The 19,869-nt window shown below is 38.6% G+C and overlaps 1 long non-coding RNA gene across 3 annotated transcripts in view; it reads left to right on the forward strand.

Annotated features, from left to right (window-relative positions):
- Nucleotides 1-1,794: 1,794 nt before the first annotated feature.
- LOC138829312 (uncharacterized) overlaps nt 1,795-19,869 on the forward strand; it is a 181,207-nt gene continuing 163,132 nt past the window's right edge. For all 3 annotated transcript variants that reach the window (XR_011372542.1, XR_011372541.1, XR_011372539.1), the window contains exon 1: nt 1,795-1,942. This is a non-coding gene — a long non-coding RNA (uncharacterized lncRNA). The remainder of the gene's footprint in view (nt 1,943-19,869) is intronic.

Genomic DNA, 19,869 nt, shown 5'->3' on the forward strand with positions numbered 1-19,869 from the left:
TCTTGAGGGGGTGGGGAGAGTGGGGGGGAGGAAAGTGGGAGAAAAACAAGAGAGGGGTAACAATGTTTGACCAGAAATGTCCTCACTACCTTACATATATAACTGTAACCCCTCTGTACATCACCTTGACAATAAAATTAAATCGAAAAATAGGCTCTGTAGGACTATATAGATATATATATATAGAGAGAGATATACACAATGCACACACACATATATGTGTGCACGTTGTGTACATATGTATATACTTATATATATTCAGAACACTAGCATACATACATATGTATATATGTGTTTATATGTATACATATATATACATATATGTATGTGTTTATAAATAATCTATTACAGATTACAAGTCTAGGAGTGGATGAGTAACCAAGAAACAATCCTGATGGGCAACAGTGGGGGAAACAAGGGCCACATGAGCACAGTCATTTCTCTAGTATTCATGCAAAGGAGTCTTTATGTTTAGTAGTGTTTGTTTTTTCTCTCTAACAAGGTTCAAAGAATAGGTCAATACAAATATCTGATTTAACTGACAGTTAACTTTTTTAGGAGTGCCTACAAGACATAAAGAATTTCTGCTCCTAGTTTTTGCAGAAGTAAATATCTTAGCCTTACTGCAAGAACAGTAAATATTAGCACACCATGTAGTGTCAGCAAGCAGTTGAGTTTTACCCTTTGCAGAAGGCTTTTAGCTAGTTAATTGAACATACAACTGTAGACCATATATTTCAATATCCAGTTAATTATGCTTGATTTAAACGGCTGCTGATTGAGTGCTTTACTTTCTGCCCAATCACATTACAGAGAAAACAAAATTGGTTTGGGTTAGTTTCGCCTTCAATGATATCTATGCCCTTAAGAAGAAAAGAACAACAGGAAGAAGTGGAAAGGACAATAGCACAGTTCTATAGTTACTCCATCTTTTTGGTGTGTCCTAATCTTTTGTGACCACACATATTGGATTGCCTACCTCATTTGGGGTCTTCCAACCAAACAAATAGTTAGATTTCTGAATCAGAAAGGTTCTTTGTTGCAATGGACTTAGGTCATTAGCAGAGGAAGAGTGTAAGGCTGGACTTTCCTGCTGATTGGAGTAATATGGCTTCATTTCATAGTAATATCACTGTGCTGTTGGAAATGACTTCAGTATTTTTCTCCAGTGCTTTTCATTCTATTGCCTATGCCTTCATAAACATGTCCAATTGTGTGATGGAGGTCAACGACAGTGTAGGGTTTAGAAATCGTTGCTTGGAAATCACACTCACTTAAATACCTGAATCTGTCCATCAGCTAGGCCATAGCTTATTCCAAGCCTGTGCAGCAGAGTGATTTGCAATCTCCTTGCTTTTCATTTCAAGTAGCATCACTCACTTTAAGCCAGATATTCAGGCCTCTTCAGAAACCTCCAGGGTGAAGGACAAGCAAGAAGAATCTTATCGAATCTTTTTTACAACCGTGGCTGGCTGCTTCTTCTCCTGCATCTAACACAGTACATCTTTCTTTGGTTATTTCATTTTAAAAATCACACATCCCTCCTTTCATGTGACAAATAATGTGGATCCTGCCCCCATATTTTCACGATCCAGATGGCTCTTTTGTGGCTCTATACATTTAATTGATCACTATCCAAGCAGAAGCTCAGCCAGATTGTGTAGGGCTATAGGAGAGGACACAATGCTTATGCGTCCCAGTTCCTCCCTTTAAGTTATCTTCTCTCATCTCCTATAAACTCAGGTTGTCCTAACCATATCATGTTTTTGTCTTTTTCACTCACAGGGACTTACCAGTTTGGGCTTCTTCCAGGAGCTGAAAAATGATTACAAATATGAAACAGATTTCACTACTGAAGTTGAATTCAACATTAAAAATCAACAAGCTCCTCAGTGTAATTGAAAATGATCCACACCAAAGAATATTATCATGGAAGTATGAGGTAAATTTTGAATGAATACATCTTTGTTTCCTTGTAAATACGTAGAAAATAATCTTCAAGGCTAAAGGGAACCTTCCTTTTCAGGTAAAAATCAGGGGATGGAGGACTTTCCTAAAAAGTTTGAAATGATGCAAGCTCCTTTGTTTCTCTGTTTACCTATTAATTACAAAAATGCTAGGTTCCTCGGAAAATATCATTTTTAGAGGATCAGGCTTGCTTAGTAAAGGAATCATTATCTACAAAAACATGGGGATATTTGGCAATTTCTTGTGCTTCAGAGATTTTGATGTGCTATCTTGAAAACCAATCCTCAGTAAGGAAGATAAAACTCTTAAGCCCTATTTATCTCAATATTAGAGGCAAAAAAAGGCATTCTGTGTGGGATTCTTAGAATATACAAAAGTAATCTGGATTAGATATATGACACTTTAATTTTTAATTTTATTTCTTTAAATTTTAATTTTTGCCAGCATAAAATGGGAAAATATACATATAGTCACACACACACAAACACACACACACACACACACACACACACACACACACACACACACACACACACACACACATATATATTACACATGTGCATACATAATGGTCTTTATCTCTCCTCTCTTATTTTCTAGTGATCTCTGTTCTTTCCTGCCAGAAATCAGATTCATTACTTGGGATTTTGTAAAACAAACTGAAGAATAGGGAAAAGGTAGAACAAAAGCTATTTTGATGAGGAAAGCAATGAAGTTGGAATAAAACTAGCTGTTGTACCATCAGTCATTTATCTAAGATAATGATGTGTACTAGATATGAACACAGAACTAAGGGAGTCACAGATTTTGAGATTATTAAACAATGTTTAATAGTCATTGTTTTTATATTCATAAAGTGAGGACATTAGAAGAATCTACCTCATGGGGCTTTTTAATGAGATAATATATGCTGGGCTTCACAGGAATGAGTCCAACAAATATTAGCCACAAGTGTTGTCATTACTATTGTTATTGGTGTTAATGGCATTGTTAATCTCTGTCCTTCAGTCTCCTTGTCTCTGAAATTTAAGGATACGAAGTTTGTCTCTGCTTCTTTCTGGCTCCAAAAATAATTTTTATAATTCCTGTGTTTAGGAAAACCTCCCACAAGAAACGGGCAATGGGCCATGAGACAACTCTTTGTCACCTCAAGACTCTTACAAAATACTCAAGTTATTTAAAAAAGCCATTCTCTGGAGAAAGCCCAAGATTTCATTTAACGTGTACTTTGCCAAGTTCACTCTCTTGCTGTGTTCTGCTTATACACTGAATAAGGAAAGGAGTTGGATGTCTTCTCTTTCCATTGGAAGCGAAACTCAACTTGAACTTAGTCCTTACCCTGTTGATATGGAAACACTTCTTAGCAGGAAGATTCTCTCTTTTTTTTCTTTTCCAACCCCTCCTCCTTCTTTTAAAGATGTTCAAACAAGTTCTTCTGTGACATGAAGCAGACCATCCCTTTCAAAAATTTTGGAGCTCTTTTCTCTCTTTGCTTAATTTGCATGGTCGTGCCTTGGCCACAGGAATGTAATATGGACAGACTCGTTGATTGGTCCTAGGATATATAACAGTCCCTAAATACATAAAATCAAAAAAAGGAAGAAAAGAAATCAACATTGTTCTGAAAGGAAGGTAGTTAAAATTCAGAAAGAGAGATTCTTTAATTAACTTAATAAAATTACTAATGGAAGCATTTTAACTGCTAAATTTAATTTACTTGTCAAGATATCAGGCTACAAAGAGGAGGGAAGAGTAGGAACTCTGCTTTCCATTATGATGTACTCTATTATAGAATAAATTTGCTTAAAATGAAATATATCACCAAAGCCATCAATGACATCTTAATTTGGAACAGCCAGTTGAAAAGTAATTAGACTATGAAGCAATCAGTTCTAGTAAATCAGTGTTTCACTTTACATAAACATACATTTTTCTATTTATATACAGGGAAGACTAGATTTTCAGGTAGTAAGGCAGGCAGAGATGCTGATTCTTTTGGCTGTTGGTGTTTCTACTTTACATTACCAAGCTGTCAAAACAAAATGTTTTATGATGGGATTAAAAAATGTATAAGCATCTGATTTGATTTAGTGTTTATATTTATATGTTGAACTAAAGAGAGTTTGCTTATCATAGGGGCTTAAATGATTTACATTTGTCTGCTTCTTACTTCCAAAATGCTTCCCAGACCCATGGGCAGCCCTGACACCTTACTTCAATGAATGAAGCTCAGTCAAAAAAATCAAACACAAGCCCCCCGCTTCTCCCCGCAGGCTTTCTCTTAACTCAGAAATAAATGTGGAGAATGTGGTTGCTAATGAGACAGAGTTTGAAAAGGAGTTAGAAGTAGATAAAATTATCCTTTTGTTTAGAGTCTGAAAATTCACCAAGAATGGTTTCTTAAACAATAACTGACCTGCCTAGAAGTCTGTTTGTTCGTTTATATGAATGAAAAGCTCTCTGATAAGAGAGATGGCTGAAATAGAAAGTAATTTATATTTACTTTGATTATGAAAAGTCAACATCAGTTAGTGGAGAGAAATCAGAGATTCAAGTATCAAATTATTTTATATTAAGCACTACTTCTGGATTTGTCTTTTCCGATTGTCTTCAGTACCCTTAGCAAGACAGTGTTTCTGTCTCTACACTACAGGCATGGTAATGGAGGACCAAGGAGGTTAAGTGATTTGTGGGGACATTGGAGATACTTAATAGGAGATCAGGGGCTGGGAAGAGTGCTTCTGAGCTCCTAGTACTTTTTCTACAACATCTGCTTCTAAGGATGGAATTCCATCTGTTATCTGCTTAGGGGAAGAGGTGTGAGGAAAATAACTTAGAGGGGATATCAATCACCCAGCAAAATATTTATGAAGGACTTCATTCAGATATTAGGGGAGTCACCATTGTCATCAGCCCTGAAAAATCAAAGGCGATGATAAATTATGCTAAAAAAGAACATTAGCTCAGAAGATAGAAACTACCTAGCAATGATATGCTTGAGTTATCATATATTATGCTCTACTGGGAGAGAAAGGCATGAGTGAGGAAAATAAAGGATAATTTTATAGGAAATGAAAATAAGATACAACTTAGTATTAAAGAAGAAATGTGAGGAAGCCTCAGAAACACATTTCTGGGATCTATCAACAGGCAAATCACTTAACAATATGCAAATGACCTCACCCTAATAGAGTAAATCATTTCCTATTCTCTCCACTGCCTACTTAGAAATGTGATCATTGATAACAACACTAGAAGGTACTGTTTCTCACTGTAAAACACGTTGGGTGGAAATCTAATACAGGTGACACAATGAAGTATGTATTAAGATTCACATAATTGTAGATAGGTGCAAAGTATTCTAGGACAGTATAATTAAGCACAAAAGTCTCCTTTGCACTAAGAGAACTGGACAGAACACAGGAGCTTTAGGACCCTCTGCCTTTAAGCCTCTAGGAAAGATATGGTCTGTCATCTCCAATGGCTGTTCAAGATCCATGTGTAATGGGACAATTGCCCTGGGAGTAAAGAAGGCAGGAACTGTGTAAAAATAGAAAGCTGGACTTAAAGTTAGCAAAGAGAAGATAAGGACTGGGACAGTGGGAAATGAGATATTGCTAGTAAAAGAAGCTAAATGGAGTAAGAAGATCTTTAGTAAATGTATCGAGGAAAAAAGTGATCCTCAAGAGCAAAAATTCCAGTGAATAAATGAAAAGAGGAGGGCGTGAAATTAATGATGGCTGAGATATTGACCTGCTGCTTTAAGTCAGTTTTTAAGAGAAAAATGACAAGAAAATTTGGACAGCTGGAAGGCAATAATGACTTTAAAAAATAGGTATCGACAAAGAGGAGGAGGGGAAATTTAGAAAAAAATTAAACATAGTGACATGTGCTGATTGTAACCTTCAGATAATATGCTTCCTAGGGAATTAGATTCCTTGCCTACTAACTTTGCAGAGACAATATGGATAAGAGATGTCAGAAAATCCTCTAAACAAATTTATTTCTGGGAAGGTAAGCACAGGAAAGACTCAACTATTATATAAATTGTGGATGTGCTTGGTTCTGCTTATGAGGTAATTGCAACTTGTAGAAAATGGGGAAAAATCATTTAAAGTTCAACAAAAAGGGAAAGACAGCTAGTCCACACAACTGGTCTGCATTTTGGAAACCTTAAATATACAATATGGCTCTTATGGGGGAAAAAATCTAGAACAATAATTCAGGTCTCACACATAATATGAGCATAAAAATAAAGTTCAGAGTACAATTGCCAAAAAATTATCCAAAAGAACATTTCAGATCCTAATAAAATTCCCATTAAATTCTTAAAATTCCAGTTTGTTAATGGAAAATCAATAGGTACTTCCTTCAGGGAAGATACTTTCTGTTTGTTTCCTCCTCCTCACCCCCCATATTGGTTCGTTCACTGTGACAATGGATGGTGTGTTTGTATGAGACAAAGAATCAGGTGTAAGAGTTGGACTTTAGTGTAGCTGATGGACTAAATGACTTCTTGAGGGAAGACACTATCTAAGAACATTTGCCTTTGACATTTTCTTTGGCCTGGCTACCTAAGATCTGGCTTAGTTGCCAGAGTACAGTCAGTGATTCCCTCTCTAAAATTTGATTCTCTTATTTTCAACATTTCAGCATATTCACATTAAAGCAACTGAGATTTGTAGCATACCACTCTTCTGACACATTTAGAGCTATACCATCCAATATCCCATAGCGCTTGTTCTTGAGCAGTTTACAATCAGTCCTAAGTCACCTGAGCACCAGCAGATCGGAGTGCCTGAGTTCAATGGGGAAGAAGAAGAGTAGGCTGAGGTTCTTCACAAAGATGGATGATGGAAGTGTCATTGCTCTGTCCTGAGCAATATGTGGACCTTAGATATTTAAAGCAAATGAGGAGAACATTTCAGAAGTCTACAACAGTGAGTTCAAAAGTCTAAAAGTCAAGACATCTTCTGCCCAAAAGGACAGGAAACTACTCTTCCCCGAGGGAGCAGATTGGTAGAAAATAGAAGTGTACAACTGTGATATATGTGGGGGATCTGAAGACTTGGACATAGATCAGGGCTCTGACGTTGGGGCAAGCTGTTTTACCTCTCCAATGTCCCTCCTACATGGGACACCTACAAGGTGCTGGCAGATAAGAGAGGTATGTGGTTGAAGTCACTCTCTGCTGACCAGTTACCTATTCTCTACCAGCCTCTACCTCACTCTACCAGACCTTTGCTCCCAAACAATTACTTTGTGCTCAAGATGGATCAGTTTTTCCCATTAATTCATTCTTAACATATTTTATATAATGATAAATGACTTATTTTGCTTTACAATTGATAATGGTTTTGTCAACAAGGGGAACCACAAAATTAAAAATGGAAAACTAGTTTTAGAATATATGCAGAAGGATTAAAAAAAGATGTGCAATTATGTTCCAGTAAGTTTGAAAACTTCAGTGAAATGAAAATATTTTGGAAATATTTGTATTTCAAATATGATTGAGGATAATTTAAAGAAATAACAAATGGCATCCAAAAATGAAATAAGTAACTAAATAAATAAGTAAGCTTTTAATAATTGACTAAGATGTTAAAATATTGCCTCTCAAAATAAATCAGAGGACCTAAAAAAGACCAAGTGTGTGTGTGTGTGTGTGTGTGTGTGTGTGTGTGTGTGTGTGTGTGTGTGTGTGTGTGTGTGTGTGTGTGCTATTACTGGGGCTGAACTCTGGGCCTTGGTACTGCCTCTTAGCCTTTTTGCTCAATGCTGGTACTGTACCACTTGAACTACAACTGTAACTTCTGGGTTTTTAGGATTAATTAGAGATAAGAGGCGCAAAGACCCTTTAAACCAGGGTCTTCAGAATCTTAGTCTCTTGAGTGGCTGGGATTGTAGGCATGAGCCATTGGCACCTGGCCTCATAGGCTAAGTTTTAAATTGCTCTAGTATATTCAAAACTATTTAAAAATAATTTAATGTTAACAGCATACTTTTAATACCAAAGACAGAAAAGATACTAATGTAAGTCCATAAAAACCCACAAACCTGGGGCTGGGAAGGTGGCTCAGTGGTAGAGCACTTACCTTGCATGCTCGAGGCCCTGGGTTCGATTTCCCAGCACCACATAAGCAAAAAGAAAAAAGCTGGAAGTGGCGCTGTGGCTCAAGTGGTAGAGTGCTAGCCTTGAGCTGAAGAGCTGAGAGACAGCGCCCAGGCCCAGAGTTCAGGCCCCACGACCAGACCCCCAAAAAAAAACAAACCCACAAACCTCTGCATGTTAATGTAGATACAGAAATATGAAATTAAGTAAGTTGACTATTCATACTCTAATTAGTCTCCTATCAGGACAGTAGCCTCGTTGTGTATTTAGGAAGCAGGCAAGGAAGTCATCTCCCCATTTTCTTCTTCATGAGAAGGGGAGACACTGCTATAAAAGTGACAGGCAGGTGGAATGGCCTCATTGGCTCTGTGACAGAATGGAACATCATTAAAATGATTAGAAAGTATTGTCAAGAAATGATTGGATTCTGGACATTTTTTCCCTTGAACACAGGAACTGGTCACCCTTTCTTCTTTAATTGTTAATGCTAGTTTGAAAGTTAGTGTTTAGTTCATCATGTTATGTTAAATTCTTAATACTGGCAGGCCATGTACTATGTGAGCACTGCACAGGGTTCGGTGTTGAGATGGATTAATTGTTAGTTGCCATACACTCTATGCACTATGGTCACTTCCATTTTATGCTCATTTGAAAACTTTTTTTCTCTGTCTCTGTCTCTCTTCCTCTCTCTTTACCTCCCCCTCCTCATCTCCTTCCCAACATACACAGTTTCTTTCTCCCTTGATTATTCCTTTCCTTTATTTCTATACCCAGCCCTCAGCTTTTGTATTGTTTGGGGAGTTTGGTAAGCAGGACCTTTGGCCAGAGAAATGTGTGGCACCCTCCAAGAGAGGAAAATGATGCCTTTAAATGCCATCTTTAATTTATGGGTAAGATCTGCTACTGTACCTGTGTGAAGTTCCCAGGAGAGTTTACTAAATGTGTCTCTGCCAATACCAATGACCGAAAGAGACCTTCCATTAACTTCTGAATTAGCCAAATGGGACAGAGCTTAATCTAATATGCGTTATTTCATTTTCTAGGTTACTTGTTTTAAAGGAAATAAAGTATACTCGTAGGCTGTGTAAAGCTATCTTGGGAGATGTGCATGGAAGAGCTCCCTCTAAACAGTGCTGGCTTCAGAGAAAGCTGGGTGCATGCCTGAGGGCCCAATTCTGCTTGGTGGATGCCTTTCTCACAGTAGGCAAAGCAAGCCCTTACTCCAAAGAGCTTTGAGAGAAATAGCACATTTGTGAAAATGATGAGTGCTTTTGCACTAGACTTCAGGGATGCTGTGAACAGAGGTTTTTTTTTTTTGTCGTAGTTTTGTTTTATAATCTACTGACATTTTTCATCATTTGCCAATGCCTACTTAACATCTGCTTGGAGGTTGCATTCCTCACAGTGACCAATCTCTTCCTTTGGCTGGGAATGACCAGCGCTCTGGGCAATCTAGTCATCATTGGAAGCAGATTGGAAATTGATGGACTGGAGCAAAAGGCTTCTGAAGAGACAGAGTGGTACATGGGAAGAGAACCCATCTCACGGCAGGGAACTGAGTTTCTTTCTTGGCTCAGTCTTTCCTCAGTCATTTGTTAGCTGGGTAACATTGGACCTAACTCCCTGTGTTCCCTGTGGTCTTTCACTGTCAAGCAGGGATTCAATATTTACTCTGTGTATTTCCAAGGTTATTATATTAATCAAATGAGAAAATGAATGTAAAAATGCTTCTTTCATAACCATAAAGCACCATGCAAATTTAACTTGGTGTGTGTGTGAGGCCGCACAGGGGATGATCACACAGGTTCCTGAGCTCTTGTAGGTATATTAGCAATTTCTTCTCGACTCTCTAGGATTTTCATGAAAGCAAAATTTGCTAAATAGAGACAGATATAAGCAGCTCTCCCTCTTTTTATAGCTGTCCTTCCCAACTGCCAACCCTATTCTTGGGACTCAGGAATGTGCCAAGGTTAGACGACTTAGACATGGTGTGTGAGGCATAACTTCTAAATCAGTTTTGGAAGGTTGCCAGAGCATCAGTTTAGAAAAGTGATTGGAGTGTCTTCCTGAGGACAAAGAATTACTTAGAGAGTATATCTTTCAAGAACATGTTATTGAAACTTAGAGAAGAGAGTTTTTAAATGTGAGAACACTAGTATTAAAGGCACTCTAAACCAATTACAGTGTATTTACTTGGATTTCAATGGGGGGATACCCTTTTCATTATTCACAAGCCTCAAGAACATTAGAAACACTTCACAGAAGACAATATAATATCCAAATATGAAGTAGGCTGTTGTTTGTCCATTTAATCCACTTTCTTGCTTTTACCTTCTTCACGAAGGCAGAAGAGCACTTCTATGGTTTAGAATGTACGATGAACACTGAGTAGCAATGTACTTTTGGATAGTTAGGACCCTTTGTCCTCTGGAGGGGAAAAAACCACACCAACAACAAAAACAAATAAATTATACCTTATTGTAGTCATCTTCCACCAAGCTTCCATGAAGAGTTTGTATCTATTGGAGTCATAGGAGGGATGGATCTAAGACAGGTTTAGACACCTGAGCCCTTTGCACAAACAGGCCTGGTTGTTCATAGCTTAAGGGTGATTCAACAAGCTTCAAGATAAACTTCCTTGAGACCATAGGTGAAAAAAGAGGATGAAAATAATAGAAGACAAGGACGGACAAATAAGTCTACTGGACAGTTAGAAATGTCCAATTTTCTAAAGATCTATGTTCAAGGCACTGACTATCTTCAACTACTAAACACTTTTAGCATCTTAGTGCCACTTTAGCCAGAAGATGGGCACCAAGAAAAGAGAGAATATTTACTTGTTGTGAGCATCACTGTGTACATTTAAATTGAGTTGGCAACCTCGTAGTACATTGGGGAATTTATGTATTCACGTTCACATCAAACTATGGACTTGTTCCCCCTGCCAACCATGAAGGCATAGTCTACAAGGCATTTTTCTTTGATCCTTGCTTTTTCTATTTCTTTGTGGTGAAAGATCCTTCATATAGTAGACCCTGGTAATATTTCATGCTCATAAAATGGTTCCTAGTGTCTCTGCTTACTTCCTGTTTGATGCACACATATGTATTCAAAATAAGGCAATGCTCACTACAAGTATCCTCACTCAAACTATTAAGGAGCCCTCTCCCCAGTTTTGTATAACTTTACTTGAAGCTGATGCAGGTATTTCAATGATGTAGGCAATGATCAGGTTTCTGTACCACTCAGCACTACCTTCTTTGGAGTAGAGCCTATGAAATATGTGCCAAGAAGAGAGGAAATCTTGCCACATAGACAGATTCCATACTTTGGGAACATAGAACATATCTACTTGGGCGATATGTTTGCCCTTAACAGAGTAGCAAAGAAACGAGGTGGAAGAAGGCAATATTTGCACTCCATAGCAAGAGACGTTGAGGCATTGAAAGGGATGTGATGCAGATAATAACATCTCAGATTGTGATTTTGCATGCCACTGATTGCTTAAAAATAGTAACATGAAACCATGAAACCAGTCATATTGTGTTGTATCTCTGTCATTAGTTATGGGTTCACTGTGTCTCTCCAAAACTTCCATGGGTTGTAGCTAAGAACTCTCAGTAGACTATTCCTACTCATCTGCTATGATCTTAATCTCTAAAGTCAGCTCTGAGTGGTATTTGAAGGCAGGGTCTTTGGTGAGTAACTGGTGTTGTTGATGAGGTCATGAGGGTAAGGCTTAATAGTGACATTAGTGATTTTATAAGAAGGAGAGAGGTTTGGAATTGCACAATGACTCTCTCTTGCCATATAATGTTCTTCCCTCTATTCTAACACAGCAAGTGGTCCCGTATTAGATTCTGGTGCCACATGCTCTGAGACTTTCCAGTGTCTAGGACTATAAGGCACAATAAACTTCTCATTTTAAGTTACTCAATCTTAAGTATTTTGTTTTAGCAGCAGAATATGAGCTAATCCACTATACTGCAGAATCCTCTACTTTATCCCATTTTTCCTGCTTATTTGATCCTTCTTTCCTCACTTACCTTTTTCCTGCTTCTCAGGATCCCTTCTTCCCAGTGAGACACAGAATTGATGGTATCCAGCTTCAGTTCTCCTAGAGAAGGCGAGGGCGCTTTACCTTTCCTGTGCTTTCCTCATGCCAATGATGCTGAACAAACTTGGCCACTCCTTGCACTCTTGACTTTCAATGGAGTGTGGGCTTTGTGGACCCATAAGCCTACGAGTCACTGCATATCCTTTCCTTAATGCCCTTCCCTGTCCCTGCCTCTGAGAGTAAACTACCCCCCTCACCCGCATTAAAAATCTCATATGAAGCAGAGTTCCATGGGGTGTAGCAGGGACCTCTCAATAGAGCTCCTACTCACCAATACTAGACAACATTCTGGCCCCTTCTTGAGACCTGTTTGATTTAGCGGACCCAGATTAGTTTTAGCTGCTATGACTGGACTCATATCCTTCAAGTTAAGCCAACCTCATTAAGCAAACACAGAAGTATGAAAAGCTCTTGTTTATTGGCCAAAATCACAAAGAGGTTGCTTTTATCCATGACATCCTTTGAAAATACCAAGTAACTTATATGTTGAGAACCTATGTGTTATGTGAAGCAGGACACAACCCACATGGTTTATGGAGGGCCTGTTGCTTCATTGTGCTACTCCTAAAAACAAGTGTGTTGAGGAGTTGCCACACTTGGGGGGATATTTTTTATTTTAAGTTGATAATTGGACGGAAATAGTTTTAATTTGAGTTAGGCTCCAAATAAAAGTGTATGTGAGCTATTACTTGAAGCAGAATCTATCTCAAGGGGCCTATCATTTTTTTCTTCTTCTGCTGTTGAAGATCATGCTCCTTCTCACCCTTTTAGATTCTGCTAGCACAGATATTCTTTAACAAACAGGTAGGTTTCTCCCATCTATGTGGTTCTTCTTTGTCTGCCTGGTGCTGTTGGAGGGCAAAAGGGCATTTGAAAGCATTGGTCTTCACATAATGCTACCACCTTGCTCTTAGCTTCTTCCATCACCACATGAAAGTTGCTGTTAAAAAACATACATCAAAGGGGGCGTCCTATTGAAAAGGCGAGCGCTGCCTGCTGAGCTGGCATTCACAGCCAGGCCTTTTGTTTCAGTGGCCACTCTGACTCTCCTGTTAACTCTGGTGTGGGTTCTGACTTGCTCTTGATGATATTGGAGTGTGTGTTTGTGGCACTCACTTTTAATCAGTGCATTTGAGTTTCTCAAGCAAGAATTTCTTTCTCCAGCAAGGTTGAAACTTTGGAATGGAAATGTCCTACTCTGTCATATCTGCTTAGAGTATGGATCTCCAAACTTACATCTGCTTTAGGAAAAGAGGTGATTTAAAAATGTTTTCTTTAGTGAATTTGACAAATAGGTCCATCTTCAGGAGGGTAAAATGCTTCATTAGGTAGGGACCTTGGCAAGAGGCAGCTCTCTGGTCTGCCTCCGTCTAATTGAATTCCAGGTCTCCCTGACTCCTTGCTTTGCCTACAGGCAAAAGGAGTGTAAGAGACTGAGTCTGAACTAGCCAAAGCCACTGATAAGTAGCCCATGGGAAGCTGCTACATGTTCAGAAGCCTTGAGTTGCAATGAGAATTGTGTTACCTACAAAAGTTTCTGAGTCTGATAACTTTGTACATAGCTGTTATGGTATTGCCTGCCAGCACATAGCTGGTTAATAGGATTCTTACTTGTCATATCTATACTAATGGGCTGTTTGTAGAATATCCTTGTCCAGGATCCCAAAGCATCATTTGTGTAAGTGGCAGATAGAAACAACATTAGGTTCAATTGTGAACTGACAGATGTGAAACATGACTTTCCATCTTTGCCAGTGTCCTTCTTCATTCTCCTCTACTCCTTTTCCCCTAGCCTTTGGGTGATTCTTACTCTATAGAATAAACAAGCTCAGGAAGCTCAATAATGAACTTAGTTTGTTCCATGTTTTCCATCATTCTTCTACAGGAAGTCTTTTGATAGCTCCCAAGTTCCACCCTCTGCCCCAAGCAGAGCAATGGTTCCATTCATACATGTTTTTATTTTTAATATTAAACATTCATAAAGGAATTCGTGGTTGATTTAAGGATAGGAAGTTACTGCTTTGAATGTCTTTGAAATCTACCTCTCCTCATTCAAACTCTCATTTTACATCATGGTGTCAGGGCTTAGAACACAACACTACAGAGTAGAGTGCCCTGTCTTGGTGGGTATTTTTGAGTTCAGGGAAACCGGAGGACCTCAAAATCAAGGACTTTGACCTTGTCTTACCCTCTTGCCCATATTCTTCCTTGTCACCTAAAGCAAGGCATAAAACCTAAAAAAGGCTACTCTCTGAGCCACTGGCCCTGTCATGGAATGGGTATCCTGCCCCATGCCCACAGGAATGGAATGGAGAGAGCCACCCAAAAGACTCTCCACCAACAGGCCTCCTTGATGCCTCGTCAGTGTATTATGACTGGATGAACACTTGTCTTATCTAATTACATTTCTCCACAAGTAACCATTTTTATGAGACTTTGCATAAAAACACGCTCTTTGCCCTGGGTATTTGGATCTTCATCTCTAAGGCTCCTCTGTTATAAAGAGTATGCAGTAAATTGGTTATTCTTTCTTCTGGTAACTTGTCCTTCACTAGAGCACTGACGACCAGGAGGAGTTATTGCATTTACTCCTACAGTGCTTTTGGTCCTTGACCACATAGATTTTGTGGAACAGCCAAAATCAGAACCCAGATTTCCTTGGACCATTCTCCTGTGTGATTTCTTTCCTATCTCTCTGCACAAACTATGTGCTACCCTCAGGCTTTTTTTTACATTTTGTAAGGAGCCAAAACTTACATTATGATGGATGATAGTGAACTCCTAAGTGTGTTTTGTGCATAGATCATAAGATGGCAAGTTCATACTCTTTTATGTTATGACTTCAAAATCCTCCCAGAGATTGAAGTTGCCAAGCATTGGCTTGATCCATCCTCTATCCATTAGTGGTCCTTTATCTATATTTCTATAGCAGAAATCATGGGTGATTAAAGTCCTTCTTGCTTTCCAGGAGAGCTTCTGTCTGCACTCAATATTATGTCTTATGAGAAAATCAAAGGGCATAGTACTATGTGAATAACATGACTAGGCATGATGCTCTCCACTGCTTCAGATTGTTCTGAGTATATACAAAGTTTTTCTGGGATCACCACACACAAAAAATCCTATCATCTAAGTCTCATTTGAATTCTTTTTCTCATTGGTTCTGCATCAACTTCTATTCCCTTAGTGATAAAACTATGAAACATTTATTTCCACTCCTAGATAGCAGGGCCAACAAGAATGGCTGATTTCCACCATGAAAGAAAAAGTATCATTACACTCCACACTGCATAAACATACTACTTTTTTCATCCTTTGCATAAAGACTTGACATTTTGTTGAGATATTGACCCATATCTTTGAGATTTTTGATGCTGTGCTTTGGGTAACATGTGTACAATGATCTTGCTATATATTCATATAATGCTTAATCAAGTTATAAGATTTTATAAAATAAAATACATTATTTTGTTTGTTTCTAGAAGTTAAAATCTAAATTTGGTAGAATTAGATATTGGAGTTTACAGAGGGGAAATCACTTTTCCCCAAAAGGAACTTCCCTGAGCAAAGTGCTTGTTGCTCATGCCTGTTATCCTGCCTATTCAGAAGGATGAGATCTGAGGATCAAAGTTCACATTCTGGGCAGAAAAGTCTATAAGATGCCTATCTCTAATTAACCCTCAACAAGCTGGAAGTAGAGCTGTGGCTCAAGTGGTAAAGTGACAGCCTTGAGCAAAAAAGCTAAGGTATAATGTTCAGGCCCTGAATTCAAGCTCCATTCCTGAAAAAGAAAAAAGAAAAAAAATCAACAAGAACAAAATAACATCTTCTCAATACTAAGGCTTCATGTTTAGAATTGATTATATGTTAGAGAACTTGGGAAATGGAAAAGCAAGATATTTTCCACAATAGTTCAAACTTTTAATTATATTAGAATTATAATTTGTAATTAAAGTAATATAGACTTGACATATCTATTCTATGTTATATATGTTATACATGTTTATATATATGCATGTTATATCTATTTATGGAATGTTAGGTATTGAAACAATTGTTAACTCTCAGTGACTTACTTTATTTCTTTTTGTTGTTGTTGTTGTTGGTCATGGGGCTTGAACTCTGGGCTTGGGTGCTGTCCCTGAGCTCTTCAGTTCAAGATGAGTGCTCTACCGCTTGAGCCACAGTGCCACTTCCAGTTTTCTAGTGGTTTATTGGAGATAAGAGTCTCATGGGCTTTCCTGCCTGGGCTGGCTTTGAACCACGATCCTCAGATCTCAGCCTCCTGAGTAGCTAGGATTACAGGCATGAGCCACTGGCACCCGGCCTTACTTTATTTCTTATTCCCACAAGTCCAGTGTAGATGTTGCTGGTAACAAGTTGTTTTCAGCATGTTCCTACAGGGATCCAAGTTGTTTGCACCTGCAGATCCACCATCTCTTTTTTTTGCTTTGAATCCTTTGGCTGGAATCTTAGTATTTGGCCATGGATTGGAGAAGGAGACAGGCTAGAGAACATGGTATAAATTGTTCTGAGCCATGCCCAGCATGGCTAGACATTCAGTTTATCTGAATCATATGGCCTAAATTCATGGCTAGAATTCAGTCATGTGACCGTCAAACTGGATGGGAAATACAGCCTGTCTGAAAGCCGAAGGAGGAGGTTTTCATGAACAATAGCAGCCTATGGCATGTAAACACCTTAAAATATCTAGGCAAAGAAATCTTGTAATAACAAATAAACTCTTTTCTGCCTCCAAGCCTCGTTTATTTCTCTCTAGCCAAGTACCTCCAACTCTTTTTGAGAAGACAGGACTATTTACCACATAGGACTTCTCTATATAACATATCCTTTGTGAATCAGGAACCATTACTAACTTTCTGACTGTTAAGGAAATTCCAATGCATGCATCCATATTTCTGTAAGCTGTGTCATTACTCATCTGGGCAGAAACATGAAGGTATCAACGCTCTTCACATTTCAGGCTGGAACTGTCCTCTGTATTCTGTTTAGCAGTATCCCTCACTTCTGTTCATTAGATATCATTCATTCTAGTTGTGACAATCAACTGTCTCCTGGTATTGTAGAATCACCCTGGGTAATAACCATTGCCAGAGAGCTTAAACCTGGGAAATGTAGAGAGGCATTAGTAGATCCTGTTACTATAAGCCTTGGATGGTGGTGCCACTGAACATTAGATAAGAATTCTCTTTATCTTGAATTGTAGATAATCATTAACATGTGGAAGGGTTAACACTGTCAGATACTTCAATGCAAAGCTAGTGTTAGGTACTTATCATCATTGTTTTATCGAAAGATAAATAACCAATGCTAAATTCATGTTACATTCTTGTATATCTACTGCTCAGAAACAAGGCCATGCTAGAAAAGTTGGAAGTTTAAAGACAAAGAGGTCTGAGTGTTACCAAGATTTATCTAGTATAGCTCAGGCCATCATTGTTCAATGGTTTGGGGTATTTTTTTTTCCTAAAGTGCAGCCCCCTGGTGGATTAAGATTTGCTCTACATCTCTGATTCAGCTGCCCTGTGGAGACAGAGACATTAAAGAAGAATTAAGAATGAAGACAAGTATATTGATCTCCCTCACCAATCTCTTTCAACCGATACCTCTTAATCACAGAACAAATTGGAGTCCTAGTAAACTACTTTAATGAGCCTCCATTCTGTTTCTTAGTTCACATGATTGGAAGGGAAGCTATCTTCCTGCCTCTTTGCTTTCTTTTTATTTGTGTTTGTGAGTCACTCTCTCATTCCACATGTATATTTCATCTTATGTATATATGCGTATATGTATTTTCACATTTTATCTGTGTTTTGCTATAGCACTGGAGGTTTACTATTATAGATCATTGTGAGACACCTGAATATTTGCAAGACAATGAGCCTCTAGAAGCTTAGTATCCAAGGAACTAATTTTCTGCAGCAAGAGGGGGGAAAAAAGGAAAGATAAAAAACACAGTAACTATACATCTGGTTTCTAGACAGTATTAGGATGGCATAACTTGTTCCCGTCTGAGTGAATTCAGTGGATTTGTATTATACAGTGCCTGCTTAAAACATGTAGCCAAATCAGAGCTGTTCTTTAAATTAAAAACAAACCCCATGGCTTTCACAGCACTGTGTGCCTCATATTTGCAACTCTGTTCAGGTGAAACAAACTCTTCTCCCAAGAGAGTGGGCAGACAGGAGAGCTCTTAGTGTACAGGCATAAATTTCATCCTCCTTCCAAATGATATTTTATAAAATTGTAAAGGAAATTGACACCCTAAAGTGCCTGGGTAATGCCATGTCATAAACTTCATTCTGTAAATTGGAGAGCTGGGAAAGGCTGTGTTCTTAAGCAGCAGGCTACGTACCCAGAAACTGGGCCCATGTTCCCAGGCCTGTTCTTGGCTTTGTGTCACCCAGGGGAAATCAGTACTTTTGTCAGAGCCTGCACTGCCCATCTCTAAGGTGTAGACATATACTTTTTTCCCCTCCTTCCTTTTCTCTGTCCCTAGCTGTGTCTTGCATCGTTGGTATTCAGACAATAGATGAGCCCATATTTATGAATCACTTTGAAACTTAAGTAAAATAATCTCATGCAAGCCTAAATTGTTATCAACTGTATTGTTATCCTATCGTTACTGTGTATATGCTGTTGTATATTTGCAAATTACATACAGTAATTATTTGAGTGCATACAGTAATTCAAGTACCATCACTAGTACTTGACATTAGTATTTCACAGCAACTTGTAGGGCAATAAATAGAACTGAGATGCTTTCTCCTGACAGGTGTTGATTATTTATTGGGGGCTCAGGATCTGTTAGACACTGTAATTATAAGAATTTAAACAACGTCTACCAGGGGCTTCATAATCTCTGATGTTCTAAGTTTGGCATTTGTTCTATGCTATAAGAAGGCCTTAGAATATTAAAGATTCAAGAAACCTCTTGGTCCTTCCATCTCAATGGACTAAGAGGTTTCTTTGGGAAGATGAGGAAACTGATGTTCAGACAAGTCAAATGACATTCACAAGCTGTGCATTTAGTTGAGATGTCAGAACAGGAACCCCCAAGTCTCTGCATTTCTTGCAATAAGCTGTTTCTGTTACTTATCCTGAACAACTTGCAAAAATGGAAAGGAACGAAAGAAGGTAAAAAGCCAAGTTGTATGGCTTGGTTCTCAACAGTGATAAGCCAAGTTTTTAGGGGTTTGAAAACCTTCTCCATGGCACTTTAAAAAACATACTTGGGCTGGGAAGGTGGCTCAGTGGTAGAGTGCTTGCATCGCATGCCTGGGGCCCTCGGTTCGATTCCTCAGCACCACATAAGCAGAAAAAGCCAGAAATGGTGCTGTGGCTCAAGTGGTAGAGCGCTAGCCTTGAGTTGAAGAGCTGAGGGACAGTGCCCAGGCCCAGAGTTCAGGCCCCATGGCAGACAAAAAAAATAAAAAAAGTACTTGAAGTAACAAGAAAGATTGAAATCACAGTGTTACTAGCCGATAGGTTAGAGATGATGATGGGTATCAGACTGTGGTGGAAAGCTATGGCAGACAGTCAGCTTCTATTATGGATTCAGTTTTCTGTGTCTCTAGGGAGGCAAGTAAGTGAGCTCTGTCTTCTATCCCTAGGATGTAAATGAAGCTCATCAATTTTTACCACTGAGTTG

Source organism: Dipodomys merriami, unplaced genomic scaffold (assembly GCF_024711535.1).
Source record: "Dipodomys merriami isolate MVZ:Mamm:240054 unplaced genomic scaffold, mDipMer1.0.p SCAF_17, whole genome shotgun sequence".
Lineage (NCBI taxonomy): Eukaryota > Metazoa > Chordata > Mammalia > Rodentia > Heteromyidae > Dipodomys > Dipodomys merriami.